The sequence below is a fragment of the Panthera pardus genome, unplaced genomic scaffold, assembly GCF_024362965.1.
Source record: "Panthera pardus isolate Hobbes unplaced genomic scaffold, ASM2436296v1 HiC_scaffold_24, whole genome shotgun sequence".
Lineage (NCBI taxonomy): Eukaryota > Metazoa > Chordata > Mammalia > Carnivora > Felidae > Panthera > Panthera pardus.
In genome coordinates this window covers 50691046-50714315 of record NW_026526810.1, presented here as the reverse complement: position 1 = coordinate 50714315, position 23270 = coordinate 50691046, and the positions used below count along the sequence as shown (strand labels likewise).

At 45.3% G+C, this 23270-nt stretch overlaps 1 protein-coding gene across 3 annotated transcripts in view; it reads left to right on the top strand.

The window, feature by feature from the left end:
- Nucleotides 1-2590: 2590 nt before the first annotated feature.
- The window catches only part of SQOR (sulfide quinone oxidoreductase), a 48507-nt gene continuing 27827 nt past the window's right edge, over nucleotides 2591-23270 (top strand). The window contains exon 1 of one of the 3 annotated variants that reach the window (XM_019442225.2): nucleotides 2591-2706. The gene's annotated coding sequence lies outside the window, so the exon portion shown is untranslated. Of the gene's footprint in view, nucleotides 2707-4577; nucleotides 4732-18282; nucleotides 18305-23270 lie in introns of those variants that run through there. The other 2 variants (XM_019442226.2, XM_019442227.2) reach the window with 2 other exon arrangements.

The following is a 23270-nucleotide window of genomic DNA, read 5'->3' as shown; positions in this document are numbered from 1 at the left end:
TGACATAGATAGATTTGGTCAGTGGACACTCCCACCGAGGACTGGAATTCTCATTCCCTTTATATTTGTGTCATTTGTGAAAGCAGTTGGGAGCATTCTTGTGGTGCCAGATGGTGTTGTGTTTTCTGGTTTGTTTTTTTTTTTTTTTTTTGATTCTGCAGAGCTGTCTTGATTCCTGTCCACTTCTCCTGCCATTATTACTTCATCATTCTGGTAGTTCTATGAGCCCCCCTGAGAGCCTTTATTTTTCATTTTATTTAAACAAATTTTTAATGTTTATTTATTTTTGAGAGACAAAGTGCAGGGAGGGGCAGAGAGAGAGGGAGACACAGAGCCCGAAGCAGGCTCCTCTGAGCTGTGAGCACAGAGCCCGAAGCAGGGCTCAAACCCACGAACCACAAGATCATGAGCTGAAGTTGGGATGCTTAACCGACTGAACCACCGAGACGCTCCCCTGGGAGCCCTTAATATCCCTTTTCTACACGAGGTCTCCTGCTTGTTACCAAGAATGTCGATTGAGATAGAGCCCTTTGTCGTGTGTGAAGTGCTTCTGGTCTGAAAAACAACTTCATCTTCTATGTAACCGATGAGGAATCTCTAGCTCTCCTGGCGCCTGATAGCAATTTTAGTTCTTATTTGACATGGAGGATGGCTCTGAGGAAAACAGCACATTTGGGAGATGTGGGGCAGCTTTTAAAAACTCAGCATGACTCTATCATTATGTCCTGTTTGCCGCTGTGGCTCTGTGGCTGCCCAGCGGTCTGGCTGGATGATTGCTGTGTGTGCCGCTCTGTCCCAGCAGTGGGGACCCGGGAGGAACCCAGCCCCAGTTCCCCTATAAGTGTCACTGCAGGCCCTCAGAAGCTGACGTCACCTTCACCTTGGCCGGGCTGCTGTCTCAGCTAGGGAGGGTGTGCTGGGGCCAGGGAGTGAGCCTTTTCTCTAGCTACTCTTCCACCCAGGGAAGAGCGGGAAGGGACGAGGGTGGGGCTTGCTGGGGAGCTGAGCGGGGAGTACTGTTTACAGCTGCCTGTTTGCAGGACCGGCCTCTACGTGTCCTTCCTTCCCACCTTCCCTTTCTTGTTCTCCAGAGGCTCCCTTTCTCTGTTCCATTCCCTATTCCCGCCCATTCCCATTGCTGGCCCTTCCTGCTCAGGAGCCTGCACCGTCTTCCCAGAGCCATGTCAGTTTGCTTTTCCTTCTCCTAAATGTTCCCGAATTGGGTTGAGCTCCTCTCAGTGTGAGTCCTTCTTCTTCCCACCTTTAATGATGCTTTCCCTAGACCCCCATCTCCACAAGTGCACTTTGACTACTTAGCGAGCCCCACATGGGGAGGAACCAAGTCTGTTTTGTCAACAGCATATGACCAGGGAGCAGGCAGAAGGCTTGCTTGACACTCGCAGGCAGGGACTGGGGAGTATCCATCATATGAAAGAATGACTGCATGAGTGAGTGAGTAACCTCTTAGCCCCTTCCTGGCTGTCTGATGTTACAGTCAGTCACTGATCTTCTTGGAAGAAGGAAGGGTGTTAGGGGAGGCGTGATGCCTCCAACTTTATTCTTTTTTCTCAAGATTGCATTGAATATTCTGGGTCTTGTGGTTCCGTACAAATTTTAGGATTGTTTGTTTTATTTCTGTGAGAAAAAAAAAAAAAAACGTCATTGGAAGTTTTGTAAACATTGTATCGAACCTATAGATTGCTTTGAGTAGTATGGACATTTTAACATTAATCCTTTCAATCCATGAGCATGGACTATGTTTCCATTTGTCTTCTCTTTCATTCATCAGCGTCTTGTAGTTTTCAACGTCTTCTAGCTTCAAATTGTAGTAAGGCCTTGGGGACACCCCATATTTATCATGAAAAGGTGCCGCTCCATCTGATTTGGTGGAGGACCGCTCATCTATACTTTGCAACCCCCTTGAAAGAGCAGCCAACTGAAAATGTCCATTTATGATGGTAGTATGGAAGACGGCGTGAAGGCTAGTGGCTGAAGCCAGCTGACCCCAGCCTGTGGCTTGAGGTGAGAGCGCGGCTCCGTCGTTTACCAGCGTTTACCAAAACCAGCGGCTGGGCTTCTCTGAGCCACGGTGGCCCCATCTGTGAGGTGTGCGCTAGGGTAGCTGTTTTCCTGGGACGTCCTGGGAACCGGGCGGGAAGCACGCACCCAAAGTTCCTGGCTTCAGTCCACAGCCCTGCCTCCACCTTTGCCCCTCCCAGTTACGCAGTGCAGGTGGCACAGGCCGGGAGAGTGGGTGGGGAAGGAGGACTTGAGGGAAGGCGGGGGGGGGGGGGGGGTGGGGGGTGGGAGGCGGGAGTGACAGGTGGCTCCAGTGCCCTTCGCAGGCGCGCGCCAGGACGCCGGCCAGTTTCCAGAGCGCCCCAGGGGTAGGGGCGAGCGTGCCCCGCCGGCAGAGCTCTGGGCCCGCGGGACCCCGCGTTCCTGGCTCCGTCTTCTGGGCGCGCTCAAAGCCGGGGTCCAGTCTGCACTTGGCCTCGGCGTCAGGCTGCGGCGGCAGGCGGGGCAGCGGTAGGACCTTTCCGGACCTTTCTTGCGGGGAGCCCCGCTCTCCCCGCCTCCAGCGTCCGCCCCGGGGCCGGGCAGGCAGGCGGGCGGGCGGGGCCCCAGCCGCGGCGCCCAGCCCGGGCAGGGAGCCGCCGCTTTTGCTGCGCCGACACTGTGGCCGGAAGCTCCGCTCGCCCCTGGGTAAGAGGCCTCCCGCGGCCGATCTCGGGCCCTCGGCCAGGGGAGGGGGACCGGGCGGGGACACGGGTCACCCCAGAGGCTGGTTGTGGGCCCACCTCCGCCCACACAGCTGGCACCGTGCGTCCCATCCCGCTTCACACCCTTTCCCCACCCGCGACCCCCGCCGCTCTCGCTGCCCTAGTCTGGAGCTCGGGGGTGGTGCTCGCGCTTCCTTCCCGGAGCGTCAGGTTTCGGGGGCGCGAAGGGGCCAACCTGCGAGGGGAGGTTGAAAACTGGAGTATCCGTGGGTTTGGTGTGTGGGAATTTCTGGCGCCTTCCACTTGTTGAATGTGCCACTTAGCACCGTCCCGGGACACCAATAAGTGCTCAGCCTCGGGGACCGGAGGTTGACAGCCCATCTGAACGCAGCGGGGACCCATTTATCCTCTGACACTGCGCGTGGGACAGAGGGGGGACTCAAGGAATCAGCTTCGCCGGGAGCAAGCAGAGGAGAGCATTCAGGGCTCGTGCCGAACCGGAATTCGTGGAAAGGGGAGAAAAGTTCTTTGGTGGAATCGAGCGTCTTAGCATTTGCTCTTCATCTCTCTTAATTAGGAAAATCCCAGCCTAGCTTTTTGCTCAAAGACATCGGGAGAAGAGCCTCTGCGTCTGCCTCGGCTTCTCATTGCTGTAATGTAGGGTTCTGACCAACCTTTGTGCCATGTACCCCTTTGGCAGTTCTGGGAAGACTACGGATGCCTTCTCAGAAAAATACTTTTTAAAAGTTAAAAATTTTTTTAAAAAAATATTTATTTATTTTGAGAGATAGAGCACAAGCAGGAGAGGGGCAGAGAGAAGGAGAGGCAGAATCCCAAGCAGGCTCCGCATCATCAGTGCAGAGCCCGACTAGGGGCTCGAACTCACAAATTGTGAGATCACTATCTGAGCTGAAATCAAGAGTCAGATGCTAAACTGACTGAGCCACTCAGTCGCCCCTGAAAGGCCAAGCATTATAAAGAAAGCTATTTCCAAAGCTCTTGTCAAAATATTAAAAAGAATTTATAATGTAGTAATATATGTGTGTTTAAGAAAACCTAATGCATTGGGGCACCTGGGAGGCTCAGTCAGTTGAGCGTCTGACTTCAGCTCAAGTCATGATCTCACAGTTGTGGGTTCCAGTCGTTTGTGGGTTCGAGCCCCACGTGGGGCTCTGTGCTGACAGCTCAGAGCCTAGAGCCTGCTTCAGATCTATGTCTCCCTCTCTCTCTGCCCCTCCCCTGCTCGCGCTCTGTCTCTTTGTCTCTCTCTCTCAAACATAAAATGAACATAAAAAAAAATACCCTAATGCATTAAAGATCTGGCCTCAGTCCACAGCCCTGCCTCCCCCTTTGCGCCCCCCCCACCCCCCCCCAGTTACGCAGTGCAGGTGGCACTGGCCGGGAGAGTGGGTGGGGAAGGAGGACTTGGGGGAAGGGGGGGCGGGAGTGACAGGTGGCCCCAGCGCCCTTCTGGGGATCTGACAGCTACCATAATTTTGAAGTAGTAATGAGCATAAACTGTATTTCAAGATATAGGCAACCCCTGTAATAAAAGAAAACATCTGCAGTTTCTTTTGGCAACAATCATAGGTATTGCTAATGCTGCTGTGGTTTTTGCCAACACGTACAATTGAAAAAAATGTTAAATTTCAGTTAGAGATTGGTGAAAGTAGAGATGTGATTTTTTTTTTCCCCATTCAAATTCACACCTTAGGGTAAGATACCCCCCTGATAGTGGGAAGGACAATGCCCAAGGTCAGGTGACATAGCTGTGGTCTTGACACTTCCATTGACTAGCAGCATGACCTTGGCTTTGAACTTCTTTGCACCTTAGATTCTTCACTGCTCAGTGGGGATAATCATGTCTTCCTGCGTGTTTAGAGTACCCAGCACTGTACCTGACAAAGAGATGTGAATGGTTACATTTGTTAGAACTTGTGTGTCTTCCTCACTGGACTACAAGTTTATGGCCGTCACCATTGGTATCACCAGTCCTGGTACATGGAAGGTACTCAGTAAAAATTTATTGAATGAATAAGTGGGTTGGAAAGGGTTGCTTATGATTATATCTGAAAAAACCAAAATTCATCAAGGAGACAGCTGGTGGTTTGAGATATGTCTAAAATTTGGGCTTCTCCTCCTCCTCCTTCTTCTTTTACTGGTTGAACAAATATATAAACACATCTGGAGTTGGCGAGCTTGAGATATCATTCAGGACGATAGGTTGTGTGTGTGGGTCTGTGCGGCTGGTGTTCTACCAGAGAAAATGAAATTGAATGTTGATAGGAAACCAGGATTCCTCTGCAGAGCAGTTTCTCTTCCATCTTGCCTGTGTCTCGGCCTGTTAATCCTATGTGTTGCAACACAGGAAATGTCTAATAGGGAACGGAGACAGACCCATGATGAGGCATTTCTGGGCATAGATGCACATTTCTTTTTCCTCTTTTCTTCTTATCTTTCCCTGCCCGCCACCCATTACGTACCTCCTCTGTGACCCTGAAGATTTGGTAAATAGCAGCAGAGGGGGTAAGTTGCTAGAAGGTGCCAAGACTAGGCCGGAAGCAAACTAGTTGCTTCTTAATTCCCAGCCTTAAAAGTCTATGTAACAACAATTGTGGATGGTAACAGGAAGAAGAAAAGTAGGTCCAGCCAGCCCTGAGGTTTACTTTGTAAAAGTGCTAAATTGGGGCAGGAAGATGGGGAGAGAACTTTGAAAGGAAGAAGAAATTTAGAACACACTATAGCTAACTATGTCTGTAACTTTGGGAAGGGCAAATACTGGTGTTATGGACTGAATTGTGTCCCCTCAAAATTCGTGTGTCGAAGCATTAATCCCCAGTGCCTTGGAATGTGACTCTATTTGGAGATAGGGCCCTTAAAAAGGTAATTAAGATTAGAGATGGTAAGGGTAGGGCTTAATCCAATATGACTGATGTTCTTATAAGAGGAAGCGACACCAGGGCAGGCCTGGTTAATACCTTTGTCATTCTCTGCTGCAATAATTTACAGCACTGATCAATCTAAGGAGTTAGTACAACAAGTATTCCCATTTGAAATATCTTTTTTTTTTTTTTTTTTCTGAGAGGGAGTGGGGAGGGACAGAGAGAGAGAGAGGGAGGGGCAGAGAGAGGGAGACAGAGGATTGAAGTGGGCTCTGCGCTGACAGCAGAGAGCACAATGCAGGACTCAAACTCACAAGCACCTGATTTCATGACCTGAGCCCAAGTTGGATGCTTAACTGAGCCACCCGGGCACCCCGCAAGTGTTCCCATTTGAGCACTTGCTTGTGAACCTCCGTTTCCCTTTCCCCCTCATTTAGAAGATCACAGCATTTTGGAAAAGGAAGGGACCTTTGAAGCTTTATCCTTTGCCGAAGAAAGTGTGGCCCAGAATGGTTAAGGACGAGCCCTGCCTGGCTCTGCCTAGAATGTGGACCCAGTCTCCCAACTCCCTGACTCCTGACATGCCCTCAGACAAAGCTTCACCAGGAAGGGGAACTGTGCCATTGGTCAGACATAGGGCAGACATGGGCTTAGGGAACCCGGCACACCTGTTACCCAGCCTACCCCTCGTTCTGTTCTAACCAGTAAAGGATTGAGTTTGTCATCCCTTCAATCACATTCAAACAAAAGATATATAACTTGTAATTAAAGAGTCTTTTCTCATTGTGTGAAGACCTCACATCCTGGATTCCAAGGAACAATATGAGAGATTAATTGGCCAGTCCCTGTTTGTAGTGAAATTCCGTGTATGTGGGACTGAGCCAGAATCCCAGCACTCCTGAGGCTGATGAGTAATTTTATGGTGATCATTTAATAGACTCCGCCTAAGCTGACCCCCTGCTGTGTGACTAGGAGCAAATTAATTTCTCATCAGGCCTCCCTCCCCCGTGTGTCCCGTCTACAGTCTGGGGATGGGCTCACACATGCATGTTCAGATGTTGAAAGGAAGCCTGCAATATACTTGACTAGAGGCCAACTGAGAGTGATGGACTTGAAGGAGAGCTAAATTGTGACTATTTATACCCCAGAGCATGAGCCACACTCCCATTGGCTAATGCAAGCAGAAAAGCAAGTCACCCCCCCTCCCCCGCCCCATATAATTCAATCAAAACTTTTTACTTTCAGTTGAAATAATCCAGTTGACTGACTTATTTCTTCCTTTTCTGAAGCCAAAGTGTAAGAATTTTCCTTTTGTAAATAGCATTTTTATTTTCTGCGTGGCAAATATGAGGCTGGTGAAATTGTCAGTTCCTCCCCCCTTATTAGGCTTTCTTGATTGTAAAATGCATGTAGCCTAGGGAAACTTGTAGGACATTTTTCAGCAGCAAAGGGGGCCCAAGTCCTCATTAGTAACTCTTTTTCAGTAACTCTTCAAAGACATTTATTTATTTTTTAATGTTTATTTATCTTGAGAGAGAGAAAGAGAGAAAGAGAGAGAGAGAGAGAGAGAGAGAGGGAGGGAATCTGAAGCAGGTTCCATGCTCGGCACAGTCTGACACAGGGCTCCGTCTCTCCACTCTGGGATCGTGACCTGAGCCAAAATCAAGAGCCGGACGCTCAACCGACTGAGCCCCCCAGGCGCCCCCAAAGACATTTCTTATGCTTTGTTCCTAAAGAGTTAGGGAACTAAAGAACCCCACTGTGGCTCTAACCCCTGAATCATCAGGAGCAGTACATGGTATTTGTTTTCTGGGTGATTTGCTCCTGGTCCACTACCAGAGCACTTGCTCCACAGCTTAATATTTAATGTTAAAATATTAAAATATTTAATTGTACAACTCTGTAGAGTTCCAACATGGTCCTGCAGGCCTAAATGAAGATTGCTTAATTTTGTTCATTTGTTAACAATAAAGTAATCCAGTTCCTGAACGCACAGGCAGCGACAGCACCTCCATTACTCAAGAAGAGGTGTGCCAAGAGGAAGGGCGCGACCTGCATTACGCCTTTGCAGAACAGCGCTCAGTGGACTTTTAGGGGGTGTGGTTTCTTTCTCTTCCACCTTGCTTTGGACCTTTACCGCACTTTGACTAATCCGACAGTGTCACTTACACCCTCTCTCATTGTATCCACCTGAGCAAGGTCATGTCCACCTCCTTCCTTTTTTATCCCCTGTGGCTAATTTGTCACAAAAATTCAGTAGGCATGCGTATTCACACCTCCATCTCTGTTGTCACCTTCTTTTCCAAGCACCACACCCCCCACCCCACCTGAGTTTCCGAAAACAACCACTTAGGGGATCCTTATGCTCCTGGTCTCTCCTGTTAAAACAGACCACTCTTTTATCGTTGCCGTCTCCCCAGCATCTAGCTCAATGCTTGGCACATAGTAAACACGTGGAAATGCTGAACTCAACGGACTTGCTTCAATTTATCCTCTGTACTTCCCCCTGGGGATCTTCCAAGACATCAGTTGCATCGAGAACGGCCATTAGCAGGGACCATGAGCTCAAATGCACGCCAAGGCGGAGCAGGTGACACAAATGAGTAACATAGACCAGGTGGGGCTGGGGAGAACTGTAACCTTGTGTGGAGTATAGATGAGCAATGACTGCTCAGCTCCAGCTAAGGGTTGACATGCGAGAATGTGGGCCCAGTGTTGTAAGGCCAAAAATCTGGAGGTTTGTTTCGGTGTGATAACCAAAAATTTTACTGTTGGCATTAATTCAAAATTTGAGAAAACTCTGGGAGCCAACCCAAACACATCTCTGGTCTGCATTTCACCTGCACATTGCTGCTCTGTGACCCCTAGATGGGATTGCAACTGTCCAGGGTTAAGCTCCCAGCCGAAACTTCAGTCATGTATGCTTATCCAATCTTATTTCTCTCTTCCCAGTGGACATCTATCTGCTGTAGTCTGCCCTCTTCCTTGTTCACAGTTATATGATGCTCATTCTAGGTGATTCTGCTTGCCAAACCTCAAACCTAACTCCCTGAAACTACCCCAAACAGGCCCTTACCTTGCCCTCCATGTTTCCTGTTTCATAGAATTCTTTCTTCTGCCACTCGAATGTCAACTTTGCCTTTTTTTTTCCGCCCAGGGTGCCCTTCCCACTTCTCATTCAATCATTCCTTTTCCTCTACCTTGTTCTTATCTGATTCTTTATTTGCATTTCTAATGCCCGCCCCTAACCAGGCCCTTGTCATTCACACGTAGACCACTGCACTAGTCTCCAGAATGACTTCCAGAACTGGTTTGACGCTCCTCCTATTTAATTTGCTCCCTGACACCAGATTCATTTTCTCATAACTTCCCGAAGTTCCCCATTTCTCAAAATGGATTTTCAGTAGAAAGCCTCAGTGTGGCCCTTTATTTTATCTTATTATTATTATTTTTTAATGTTTTTATTTATTTTTGAGACAGAGAGAGACAGAGCATGAGCAGGGGAGGGGCAGAGAGAGAGACACACACACACAGAATCCGAAGCAGGCCCCAGGCTCCCAGCGCTCAGCACAGAGCCCAACATAGGGCTCGAACTCACAGACTGTGAGATCATGATCTGAGCCCAAGTCAGACGTCCAACCGACTGAGCCACCCAGGCACCCCATCAGTGTGGCGCTTTAGAATCAGGCTGTGATATTTTTTTCTTGTCTACTTTTCTACTCCTCTGAACAGCAGCCAAATCTGGTTGGCCTTCCATCGCCCAACCACATTCTGGGCCTTTCCACCTTATCAGCCAGCGTCTCTGGGAAACAGTTGGCACACTCAAACATGTTATTAAGAAGGATTTAATAAAATAACTATTTGTAAAGGTGTGGGCAAGGTGAACAGAAACCAACGAGAAGGTGAAGCAATCGTATTGATTTGAGGCCTGAAAAAAGCAAAGAGAGGACGTGATTACCAGAACCCTGAGAAAGAGCTGTAGCTGAGGGCCACCCCACAGGAAGTCAAGGCTTTTGGCTGAGCAATACACCCAAGTGGAAGTTAGAAGACAAGAGAGGCGAGTTGATGCCTCACAGGTCAGGTCTCAGGGCTCTGAGCAGGGCAGAGAAGGTTGGAGTGAGGTGTGCAGGGAAGTCACCATATCATTGATTCATTTACTTCTGCTATTCCCTCCTCTTGGTGCACCCTCCCATAGTGTTTCCACTTGTCAAAATGCTGCCAGTCTTTTGCCTCCTGCTCAGATTCTGTCTGTCCCACTAAGCTTTCATTGATTACTCTTTCATCAAAATACCTAAGGTGTTTGGCTTGTACTGATTACATTGCACTATAGTCACTAAAGTTAAGGGTAGTTAGAAGTGTGCACACCATTCTCTTACTGCTTGGGAAGGGATACAGGCTAGAACTTTGCATTTTCCTCCACACTCAGTAAATTTTTTTTGGAATGAATTAAGTCTCACCTTCATTCATTGTGTGTGCACCTGGCATATAAGGGTATTGAATAAATCTGCTCATCTCTTAATTCATTTTTTAAAGCAAATATTACTGCTGTGGTCTGAATGTCTGTGTTCCCTCCAAAACTTATCTGTTGAAATCCTGGCCCCCAAAAGTGATGGTATTAGTTGGTGGGGTCGTTGGGAGGTGATTAAGTCATTAGCCTTCACGAATGGGATTATTGCCTTATCAAAGAGGGTCCAAAGAGATCTAGAGCCTCTTCTAACATGTGAGGACATAGGAAAAAGGTCCTCACTCACCATGCTGGTGCCTTGATCTTGGACTTCCCAGCCTCCAGAACCGTGAGAAATAAATTTCTATTTATAGGCCACCCTGCCTGTGGTATTTCATAGTAGCCTGGAAGGACTAAGGCAATTACTGAGATCCTTCATCGTGGCAGGTGCTGTGCTAGGTGCTGGGACTAAAACAATGAGCATGTTACATGAGGTGTTTGTACTGACAGGGCTTACTTTCCAGGGGAATGGAGTACATGGTATTCCTTTGTCCCCTTATTATTATACCCTCCTGAAATGCCCTGCTCAACGTCCAGCCCAGGTCCTAGCTGCTCTAGTCCCTTCAGCCCAAGTCGATTCTGTAAGTCATGTTGCCTTCCTTGCCCTTCTCGGAACTTTCTTGTGGTCACTCAGTCATTTGTTGGCATTTTGATGCATCTTTTTTCCCAGAGAGATTGAAACCTCCTGGTGGTTTTGGACTCTGGTGCTAGACTCTGGTCTTATCTATCCCCACTGGACCATTCCTGTCATCCTCTGGGATGGTCAGGATAGTTGGTGGTAGCAGGCAGAAAACCTCTATAGTCTACCAAGAGGGTAGCACTAAACTCTCTGGCCACCTCCGTAGGAACAGTTGCCAAAAAATTTGGTACCTTTATTTTCTACACGTCCACCATCTCTGGGTTAGTGGAAGGAGTGTTAGGATTGACTTCCAAAAATCTAGGTTTATATTCAAGTTCTTGGATTTAACTAGAATGTTACTTAAACTTCTCTGAACCTCATTTTCAGCATCTATAAATGGGAATAACAACACCTTCCTCTTGAGACGGTTGTGATGATTAAGTAAGAGGATGCATTAGTTCCCTGTTGCTGCTATAACAGATTCCCATGGACTTGGTGGTTTAAACAATACAAATTTCTGTTCCTACAGTACTGTAGTCCAGAAGTCCAACATGGGTCTCACCATAAATCCAAGTGCCAGCAGGGCCACATTTGTTTTGGAAGCTCCAAGGGAGAATCTGTTTTGCTCTGTTTTGTTTTTCTTTTCCAGCTTCTAGATGCTGCTCACATCGTTGGTTCATGAACCCCTTCTTCCATCTTCAGAGCCAGCAACTTTGTTTTTCTCTGACCTTTCTTCCAAGAGTCATGCCTGCCCTCTGGCCACAGCTAGGAAAGGTTCTTCACTCTTGAGGATCCATCCTATTCATACATGGGCCCACCTGTATAACAATGCAGACCACTTTCCCCATCTCAATGTCCTTACGTTAATCGCATCTGCAAAGTCCCCTTTGCCTGCAATGTAACATATTCATAGATTCCAGGGAATCTTTGGTGGGGGGGTGTTATTCTGCCTGCCACAGTTCATACTCTGGCTCCCCAAAATTCAGACTTATCCCATATACAAAATATATTCCCTCCAAGGTCCCTAAATAGGTCCCCTATTAGAGTATTAACGATGGCACAAAATCCAATTTGAGTCTCATTAGCTCCGAACTCTCAATTTCATCTACTGAATAATCTAAATTACGTTTGAGCGAGGCTCTAGGGATGATCCATCCTAGGGTTCAATTCCTGTTTATCTGTGCGCCTATGAAACTAAAGAAACAAGTTATCTGCTCCCAAAATACAGTGGTGGGGTAGACATAGGATAAAAGTTATATAGGCATAGGATAAAGGTTCTGCTTGAAAAAGGGAAAAAGTGGAAGGAAAGAAAGGAGTCACTGGTCCCAAGAAATTTTAGAAATCCAGTTGGACAGGGGCCCCTGGGCGGCTCAATTGGTTGGGTGTTCGACTTCAGCTCAGGTCATGATCTCACAGTTCGAGTTTGAGCCCTATGTCGGGTTCTGTGCTGACAGCTCAGAGCCTGGATCCTGCTTCGTATCCTGTGTCTCCCTCTCCCTGCCCCTCCCCCACTCGCACTTTGTCTCTCTCTCTCTCTCTCTCTCTCTCTCTGTCTCAAAAATAAAATAAACATTAGAAAAATAAAAATAAAATCCAGTTGGACAAATTACATTCGGTTTCAAGGCCTGGGAATAATCCTCTGCGGCTCTAGGCTCCACCCACTGGGCCATCCTTGATTTGTCACCAAATAGAGTGTGTGGTTGCCAGTAAGTAGTCCTAGTTCATTTTTGCTGAACAATTCTTCCTTTAGTTTATCTCTTTTCTTTCACATTTTCCTAAAGGAGCAAGAAGAAATCTGGCTGCACCTTCAACACTTTGCTTGGGAATTTCCTCAGCTAAATGTTTAATTTTATCTCTTAACAAATTCTTCTTCTCACATAACTGTAGGACAGAATTATCTTAAGCTTTCTGCCCCTCTATAACAAGGATCCTTTTTCTCCAGTGTTCAGAAATATGTTCCTCACTTCATTCTAAGCCCTCACCATCAGAGCCTTTAATGTTTATATTTCTACTAATTGTCTGTTCCTGGTGCTCTAGGTGGTCTCTAAGATGATTTGTTTTTTTTCTCTACTGTGCTCCTTACTTCTTTCTGAATCTTACCCAGCATGGTGGTAATTGTGGTACACTAAGAAAGATTTTTTAAAAAAATATTACTCAGCAATGATGCCAATGGTCCACTTAAAATTTCTTCTAGCTTGGGGTGCCTGGGTGGCTCAGTTGGTTAAGCATCCACCTCCTGATTTCAGCTTAGGTCATGGTCTCACAGTTCATGGGTTTGAGCCCTGTGTAGGGCTCTACTCTGACAGCATGGAACCTGCTTGGGATTCTCTCTCTCCCTCCCTCTCTCTGTCCCTCCCGTGTTCACTCTCTCTCAAGATAAATAGATAAACTTAAAAAAAAATTTCTTCTAGCTTTTTTATGGCTTATTTTTAACATTCTAATATTTAAATTAGACCATATCATATTAAAAGAAAAAACTTTCCCCTGGAATTTGGCTCACCCTTATTCTTGGCCTACATTATAATTAGGTGGCAGAGCTGTGCTGTTCTGCCCTTAGGACCTGAAGCTAATAGACTGGGACCAGGACCAGGACTGGGGTGGGGAGGTGTCTGTCCAGCAGCACAGGTCCTGGTGTGTAGTAGATTCTCAATAAGCACTTGTGGAAACAGTCTTAGCATCATAGAGATTTCATGTAACTCTACTCTTTCCATAAAGATATACTTACACATTTAGCACAGCTAAATATAATTTAATTTGCAGACCTGTTGTGCGGGAAATAAATCTGTAAATAAAAAGGTAGCTTAGATTATGTTTCCTGATTTTTTGGCTCTGCAAATTTAGCCACTGAATGATTGAGACAAATTTAGTATAGGTATGAATGTGCACATGTACTTCTATCCTGTAGAAAACTTGTTCCTTAAACCCCTTTCTGAGCAACTCTGGCTAATGACACTTACCCTCTATCAAGAGTAAAAGGACAAAAAGGATGGGAAGACTTTCCTTGGTGGAGAAGATCGCTCGTTTTGGTAGAGCAGGTGATAAATATATGACAAAGGAAAGGAAGGTCCAGTGCTCTATTCTTCTGGAGTAATTATTGCATTAAAAAATTCTACTGTAGCTATGTTACTTACTTGTAAAAATTTGACCCAATCACCCACATAATTATAACATTCTGCAGTAATATGTAATTAAATTGCTTTTTAGGGGAGCCTGGGTGGCTCAGTCGGTTAAGCGGCTGACTTCGGCTCAGGTCATAATCTCGCGGTCCGTGAGTTCAAGCCCTGCGTCAGGCTCTGTGCTGACAGCTCAGAGCCTGGAGCCTGTTTCAGATTCTGTGTCTCCCTCTCTCTGACCCTCCCCCATTCATGCTCTGTCACTCTCTGTCTCAAAAATAAATAAATGTTAAAAAAAAATTAAAAAAAAATTGCTTTTTAAATGCTTGCCACCTGACAGTTCAATGGATATGTAAGGAGGAGCAGAGAAAAAAATTTGTTACACGTATAAAATCTTCCAACACATCAGGAGATGACTGCTATGAAGGAAGAAATTGTTCCTCAGAGTTCCCCGGGAACAGGAGCAAGATACCCCCATTGGGCCACACGGGGAAGCACCTGGTGGGTCAGTAGGCAGGAAAATTGAGGGGAAAGCATGGGCAAAATCTATATTTTTTATTATTTTTTATTTTTAAAATAGTTTTTTATTTTTTATTTTTAAAAAGCACTTTATTTTAAAAAAATGTTTATTTATTTGTGAAAGGGAGAGAAAGAGAGTGCGTGTGTGCACACAGGGGAGGGGCAGAGAGCGACGGGGACAGAGCATCTGAAGCAGGCAGCCAATGTGGGGCTCAAACTTTTGAACCAGGGGATCATGACCTGAGCCAAAGTCCGATGCATAACCGACTGAGCCACCCAAGGCCCCCACAAACCTATATCGTAGTTTTTGTGAGGCAGGGGGAACGAGATGACCAGGTTTGGGGTTGGCTAATTTGAATAAATTTTAGTGGGCTTTGGGGTATAGGGGCTACCCCAGTTGTCTGATGTCTGGTGGTAGAATAATTAGGGCAGAAGGATACTGCTTTATGAAGTGTACAGCCAGATGGGGGAGGTGGTTCGGAGTATGGGCTCCCCATGGGTTGGTTTACATAATAGAGGGGTGCTCCCAGACAAGCTATTTACTGTCTTAAGGAGTTAGCTAGCACTGGAGGGGCAGTCTCTCTAGGATTAGCAAGTCGCCCAGATGTCAAACAATCCTAAAATACAAAAAATTAAAAACATTATTAATACAGTAGGACTCAAAACACCTCCAGAAAGATTTCATGAAGTGTCTAATCCAGTGCCTTTGATATGTACCACAAATATGACTGCATCATTTACTTGAATGCCCTTCAGATTAAGATGAGATCATATTAAGGAACCACAGTATTTATGAGACAATGTTTGGCATTTTCTTGAGACCCAAAAGTGGTACTAATCCAACCGTAGTAACAATTTCTTTCCTAAGATTTTTCTAGATTTGGATTTGCCGTTTTATAGGTTAAGTCAGAGGGTATGATAGTTAACTTTATGTGTCAACTTGCCTGGGCCACAGGGTGCCCACACATTTGGTCAGACATCACTCCCGTGTGTCTATGAGGGTGTTTTCTTGAGGAATCCTTATGCAGATTGCCCTTCCAATGTGGGTAGCCTCATCCAATCAGGTGAAGATCTGAATAGAACCAACAGGCTGACCTTCCCACTAACACAGAATCTTTCCTACCTGATTGCCTTGAACAGGAATATTAGTTTTCTCCTGCCTATACTTGGAACTGAAACATGAGCTCTTCCTGGGTCTTGAGCCTGCTGACCTTTGGACAGAAACTGCACCATTGGCTGTCCTAGGTCTCCAGCTCGCTGACCGAAGATCTTGGACTTGTCTGCTTTCATAATTGTGTAAGCCAGTTCCCAGGAGTATTCTCCATGTCATAGGGAAAATGATGATGTTTGCTTTCGTTCTCTTCCTTACTCTTTTCCGTCTCCTCTGGTCGAATCCTGATTCTATTCTATTTTATTTTCTATTTTATTTTGTAATTTAATTTAATTTAACTTAATTTACTTATTGGCTGTGTGCCCTTGAGAATGTAATCTATCTTCTACAACTTTTTTCAGTTGTAAAATGAGGATAAAGTGTCCACCTCAAGTGCCCAGCACAGTGCCTGGCACTTAGGAATGTGCTGTAGGGCAGTGATGGACCAGTTTTACATTAGGGATCCGGATGTAGCTTCAGATTGTTCAGAGAAGCCGTGTTGTGTTGGGAAGGGGTGAGAGGGGGATTGGCAAAACTCAGAACTGGTAAAAGGAAAGGTTGGCAAGTTGTGAGTCCCAGGCAGGTGGGTGGGCAGTGTGCCCTAAAGAAGTGCTGTAGGCACTAGATGTGGATTTACCCAGAAGCAAATGGAGTTCAAACTTCAGGGGCCATCTCTTGTATAGGTCCACCTGCATGCAGAGCGGGGGTTCCAGGAGGGGAGGGGTAGCCAGGCTGTAACCAGGAATTATTTCTATGCTTGTATTTCTGATAAATTGCCTCAAAGACAGATCAGAAGAAAGAATCCTGAATCACCAAGAATCCAGACATTTATTGTGATTTATTTTCTCATTCAAAGTTAACATTAACTATCATATCTAATTTTGTATTTGTAACTTCAGTCCCTAAATTGTATAGGCTTCGATGGCCATAAAACCAGGACTGGAGTCCTGCCCCTCTGGGAGATGGTATGTGTGGCCATTTGGGGTTGCAGGATTCTTCTGCCCTGCCCTACCCAACCCAGCACAGAGGCTGTCCCGGGATCTGGAGCCCGGAGAAGGTCCCTCTTCTCCTCTGAACTGTGAGCTCTGGCTAATGCCTGCCTTGCTACCCCAGGGGGTATTCAGAAAAAGTTGTTGTTCACATAAAGTATTCATCATGGCTCCAGCCCTGATGCGGACTCATTGTGTGAGTTTTGGAGGATCACCTTGCCTCTCTGATCCTCAGTTTGCCCATTTGTAAAGTGGTATCCATACCTCCCATGCAGGTTCAGGTGTGGGCCCTGTGAATTGTACAGCTCTGTGCACGTGGGAGGGAAATATGATTATAATTATGTTGCTATTACCTGTATTTCTGTTATCTTGCTATTACTTGAAATATGCCCACAACTTACCATTTCAGTAACTAAAGAGCAAAGTCACTGCCCACTCTGACACCGGTGTTTTTATTTTTTTATTTTTTATAAACATTTACTTATTATTAAGAGACAGAGAGAGACAGAGCATGAGCATGGGAGGGGAAGAGAGAGGAGGAGACACAGAATCTGAAGCAGGCTCCAGGGTCTGAGCTGTCAGCACAGAGCCCGATGAGGGGCTTGAACTCACAAACTGCGAGATCATGACCTGAGCCGAAGTCGGACGCTCAATGGACTGAGCCACCCAGGCACCCCTGACACACTGGTTTTTAATTTTTGTTTTTTGCTGTTTCTTCTTCTTTTTTTTTTTTTAAGTTTATTTATTTATTTTGAGAGAGAGAGAGACAGACTGAGAGAGGGAGAGGGAGAATCCCAAGCAGGCTCTGTGCTGTCAGGTTAGAGCCTGATGTGGGGCTCCAACTCATGAACCATGAGATCACAACCTAACCTGAAGCCAAGAGTCAGACAGTCAACTGACTAAGATACCCAGGTGCCCATTTTTTATTGTGGAAACTTTTCAATATGTACAAAAATACACTACCATGGGGAATGCCCTCATATATCCATAGTTGGCTTCAAATTATTATCAACTCATGGCCAATCTTGTGTCTTCTAAGCTCCTACCCACTCCGCCTTAAGCAAATTCCAAATCATTTCAATTGTAAGAATTTCAGTATGTATTTATAAAAGATAAGGGCTCTTTAAAAATTATATCAGTATTATTGTTGTATCTCACCCCTCTCCAAGAAATGTAATTTTTTTACTTTTCAGTTTGTAGATTCCTTCCCACCCCTCTCCGTGGGGCAGAAGTTACTTTAAATTTGAACATAAATAGAATTCAGCTGTGAGGCATGTTCCCTCAACTATCTCTTAGGTCTAAAACTGTGAGAACATCCAACTGAAGAGTTAGTTTGAATTAAACTCTGCTGCTTAAATTAGTGCTATAACCTTAGGTAAGTTCTCTAACCTTATACTAAACCTCAATGTTCTTATCTGTAAAATGGGGATACTAACATCTCTTTTATAAAGTTATTTTAAGGAGTCTCTGAGACGGTGTCAGTAAAGTACAACCAGTAAATACTCAGTAAATGTTAGCTATTATTATTATGACAGTTTCTCCCCACTTCTTCCTATCAAATCCTGTCTTCTGGGAGTAATTGGTTGAGAGCTGTAACTGATGATAGATAGCCTAAGGGCTGACTTAAGTAAATAAGCCTAGAGAGCCCAAGGGGGAGGAGCAGATGGGAGAGGAGGAACCTTTCAGGAGTCCTACCACCTGGGCACTAGGGGAAAGCCCTACCTGTGCTGTGTGGACAAGGCTCACTTGTGTCTCGGAGACTGGGACCCACAGGGATTCAGACCATCAGGACATAACAGTTCGGAGTAAGTTTGGCCCAGGGAAGCTGGAGGCCGAGAGGTAGGGTGGGAGGAACAGAGTGGGTGACCAGAGCTGGAGGCTGTTCGTTATCTATTTTTTGCTTTGATTTTGGAAGTGTTCTACAAAGCCGACAAGCTGAAGGTTGGCTTTGTGGTTATTGAAACCCAAAGCAAGGAGGGCCCTGCCTGATGCCGGCTTGAGGTAAAATAATTGTGAAACATACAAAGACCCACTATTTCCTCAAGAGCAAAAGTAGCCGAAAGGTTAAGTACAAGTCTTGCTGGCCCCATGGATCTTTCATTAAGAATGCTCTGAATAATCCTTACTTAGAGGCCCGCTCTGTTTGAACTCAGCCAGGTGTCCTGACAACCAGTGAGTGTCATGTCATGTGCCATAAGATTAGGGAGATTTTGACACAGGCGATCTGCACTGCAAGAAGGGCCAGCAGTGGGAAGGCGTGGAGGCCCAAAGACTTGTCTGGACCGCGGCCCAGAGACCGCAGTCAGGGATGTAAGTAGGAGATGCCGAGGAGACCGACTTCTCCTTTCAGTCAGCAGGGATTTTACTTTGCTAGTTAGGCTACAGATACAGCAAAGCATTTATTCTGATCCCTTAAAGGAGGCACTGGATTTAGGATTCACTGAAGACTGTTTATCTAACTTCAAATAATGAAATTATTTAATTATAAAATCTATTGCATGCACATGTTAAAAGAAAGTTAAATTTGCCTTATTTATTTTTTAAAAGTGTGTGTTTCACTTCTTAAGAATGTAGAGATAAAGTGGCTGTATTCTTCTGTATCATTGGTAGTTAATTCTTATTTCTTTTTTTAATTAAAAAATTATTTATTTTAGAGAGAGAGTGTGTGCTCACGTTGGGGGAGGGGCAGAGGGGAGAGAAAGAGAAAGGGGGAGAGAGAGAAAGAGAGAGAGAGAGAGAGAGAGAGAGAGAATCTTTTTTTTTTTCTTTTTTTATTTTTTAATATATGAAATTTACTGTCAAATTGGTTTCCGTACAACACCCAGTGCTCATCCCAAAAGGTGCCCTCCTCAATACCCATCACCCACCCTGCCCTCCCTCCCACCCCCCATCAACCCTCAGTTTGTTCTCAGTTTTTAACAGTGAGAGAGAGAGAGAATCTTAAGCAGGCTCCACTCGGGGCTTGATCCCATGACCCTGGGATCATGACCTGAGCCAAAATCAAGAGTTAGATGCTCAACCAACTGAGCCCCCCAAGTGCCCCTTAAAAATTTTTTTTTTGTCATTTTATTTATTTTAGAGAGAGAGAGAGTTAATTCTTATTTCTTAACCTCACCAGTTTCAGGCTACCTTTTCAAGAGACTATGTATGAAATCGTGTAAGATTTATGCTTCTTAGTTATTTGGTTGACAGAAATTATCTGTTTCTTTTCTGATCTGATCCAATGACTGTCATAAAAGGCCAGGTCAGGCCTGGCCTTTCTTTTCTGTTTGCTTTCTGGTTAAGATTGTGTGACCGTTGCTTCCTTCGATTGTCTGGTTGTTTTGGTTGTTGCTATAGACTTGATTTAGGTCAATGTCAGACCTTCTTATTGGTTCCTGTGTAATGTTTTCTGACAACACTTCTAGCACCAAATATATGGTTTTTCCAACACCAATCAGTTCTCTGACACCAAGTGGGTGTCCAAAAATTCAATTCTGACATTAATTCCCAGAATTAAATCAGACCCCACAGGTTAAGGGCTCAGCCACATAAGACTGCCCCCACCTCAGATGTCAGCTGCAAATGGGGGTCCCAGGGGACCCACAGTTCTGCCTGGCTGACTACAAGTTTGGGGGCTCCCATGATCCCCACTCCTTAAGTTTTGACAGTTCACTAAAATGATACACGGAACTCAGGAAAACACTTTACTTATGCTTACCAGTTTATTATAAAGTTTGTTTCAACACGGAAACAGCCAGGTTGAAGAGAGCATAGGTATGGGGATTGGGTGGGGGGTAGGAGCCAGGTAGTGACCCCCCCCTCAGCACTTCCGCGTGTTCACTAACACAGAAGTTCTCAGAATCTTGTTCAAGAGTTTTTATAGAATCAGTCCCCACGACATTCTGTTTGATGACTGTTATTAATGAAGCTGATAAAACTGTTTCAGAGGACTTTGCGTTTATAAATATCGAATCCAGAAACAGCCTATGGGTAGCTGCTGAAATAAAACAGAACTAGCTTTCTTGGCTGAATGAGGGAAATATTTGCGTGGACTCTTCCTCTTTCAAGAGGAAAACCATGGCGTGTTAGGCTGGAAGGGAACGAGGAGGTTAAATGACGTTGGATGGAGTGGCTGGAAACCAGGAACTTAGCCAGGCCTCCTCCTAGATCACTATTGTTCAACCCTTTCCAGGAGGTTTTAAGATGTAGTGTGAAGACCATGAAAAAAGGGCTTCTCTTTCTGGGAAGTGAAGGGTTTTGCTGTGATTCTGTCATTTTGTGGATAATATGAAAAGGCAGAATGTGACAACTGTCTGTTCACCGTAAAACATCTTCTTTCCCTACCAAACAGCAACATCCAACTTGGTGGTTTCCTCCACTCCTCAGTCATTTAAAAAAAAAAATCAAATTGAGTGATTTTTAAAATTTAAAAATCTAGAGTTCATTAAAGAACACTTGAGAAAAGCACCCAGAAAGAAGAGGAAAAAGCCAGTTATAGTTATATCAAAACATTAATATTGAGGTGTCAGTACCTTAAAAAAATAGTTTGCCTTCTCTGGGAAGTATGGAAAATATATGTCTGGATTTTTTCCCTTTAACATCATCGCATAGGCAGTGTTTTGTTGCTGTTGATAAAGATCACAGAGACAGTAGAGTACAGTGGTGGTTTAAAACAGAGGCTGTGGCACCAAAGTGCCTGGGTTCAAATCATGGCCACCACTTACGGGCTATATCATCTTGAGGAAGTCACTTACCAGCTCCCTGGCTCGATTTTATCATCTGTAAAATGGAGATGATAATGGCATCCAGGTCACAAATTAAATGCTTGTGTAAAGGACTTAGTAAATGTTACTTATCAAAATAAAGATTTTATTATAACATTAACATATGTATGTAGTAGACACTTTATAAAACACAGAAAAGCGGAAGAAATCAAAATCACCCATTATCTTACATAACCATACTTAACCTTTCTCCCTGATGTTTTGACGTTCAGACTGCTATTCCCTGCCCCTCCCTACCACATTAAATTGAGTCAGTCATAAATTCACGTTAGTTAAAACTGGGCCCCGAGCCTTCCCTGGCCAATGTGGAGTCTGTAGTTTTTTCTGTAACCAGGATGTAATCAGAGCCAGTCCACAAACCACTTAACTGAGGGTTCACCATATTAGGAATAAATATGTGAGAAATACTTGTGTAAAGGTTTTTTTTCTTTAGCATTATTAGTTATTTCCTTAGTCTGGAATCCCAGAAATGGAAATGCAGGGGCAACGGCTGAGAAATGTTACTTTCTAGAAGGGTCACACTGATTTTAAACTTCTAGCTACAGTTTATGAGCCTGCCCCACTTACTGTGGGCACCCAAATCCGCCCCCCTCCCTCGCTTGGAAGTTGTGTGTTTGTGGGGGGCGGGGAGGGGGTGGGGGGGTGGGTACCCAAACCCTGGAATAGTTAATTCTAATTAAAATCAGCACTTGGCTCCTCCTTCCCACTAGGTTGATTCTGCCTCCTCCAGAGCCTTTCTTGCTTCCTTTTATGTCCTTTCCCCCTCTTGGCTTTGTTTAATCCCCTCCTGTAGCCTTCTTCTTCTTTTGTTGGGGGAAAATCATATCATTAAATCATTCCCAGTAAGAAGTTAGTGACCTCAGCAGCTGGAAGTGTTATCCCCCAGCTGTGTTTGCATTTTAATAAAGGGTTGTTGAACCCAGAGGACTAAACTTGATGGTGAAATTTGGGCCACGGAATACCCAGAGAAGGTGATATTTTTGAGTCTGGGCCCTTCACCTGTTGGTAAGTAGGTGGCATCCAAGGTGTAGGGCCCCTTCTGTGGATGGGGTGAAGCCAGGGCCAGTTTCTGAGAAGCTTTCACTTTCTCACTGCCACTGCACTAACGGCTCAGCAAAGAGACACCTTTGCCTAAAGGTAAAGTGTGTCTCTGGGGGGAACTGGGAAGGAGAGATTGTTTACTGAATTGGATATAATAAAAGACCAGTCAGCAGCATGTGCAGATTCTTTACATAAAATATAACTTTATGATACCAGGCAGGGCTCCTTTTATGGCCTTTTAATCATCGAGTTGCAATTACCAAGGGTGTGGAGGGCTTTTGCTTATGTGCAGCCAGTGATTTGATTACACTGCATGTCCGTGAGCAGGCGGAGCCACGAGGCCTCTGAGTGGGGCCAACAGCCCCATTTACCTTGCTCTGAACTCCAGGTTGCAGAAGGTGGGTTTCTTCTGGCCTGTTTCTGTTCCATCAAGATCTGGGGTGCCCTTTATGGCAGGGAATTGTACAGGTGTCTCTTCGTGGACTCCTACATCTTTGATGGGCTCAAAGGTCAAAGAAACAGCTGTAGAGTGTGCCTGAGAGGAGAATGGGTGACACCCTAGGTTTATGGATGGACAAGGATAAGCGTTGGCTAATTATTATTATGATTATTATTATTTTAAGTTTATTTATTTATTTTGAGAGAGAGCAAATGAGCAGGGGAGGGGCAGAGAAAGAGAGGGAAAGAGAGAATCCCAAGCAGGCTCCATGCTGTCAGTACAGAACCCAACGTGGGGCTCCATCTCATGAAATGTGAGATCATGACCTGAGCCAAAACCATGAATCAGACACTTAACTGACTGAGCCACCCAGGCGCCCTAGTGTAGGCAAATTATTAGAACTTAAAAGGTAAGTTCTAGTTCAAACAAAAGTCCTAGGGGTCCTGAAAGAAGGAGGGAGAGTAATAGAAAGCTTAGCCAATTATTAACTATCAGTGGAGTGTTCCCAGGAGACTTCTGACCACA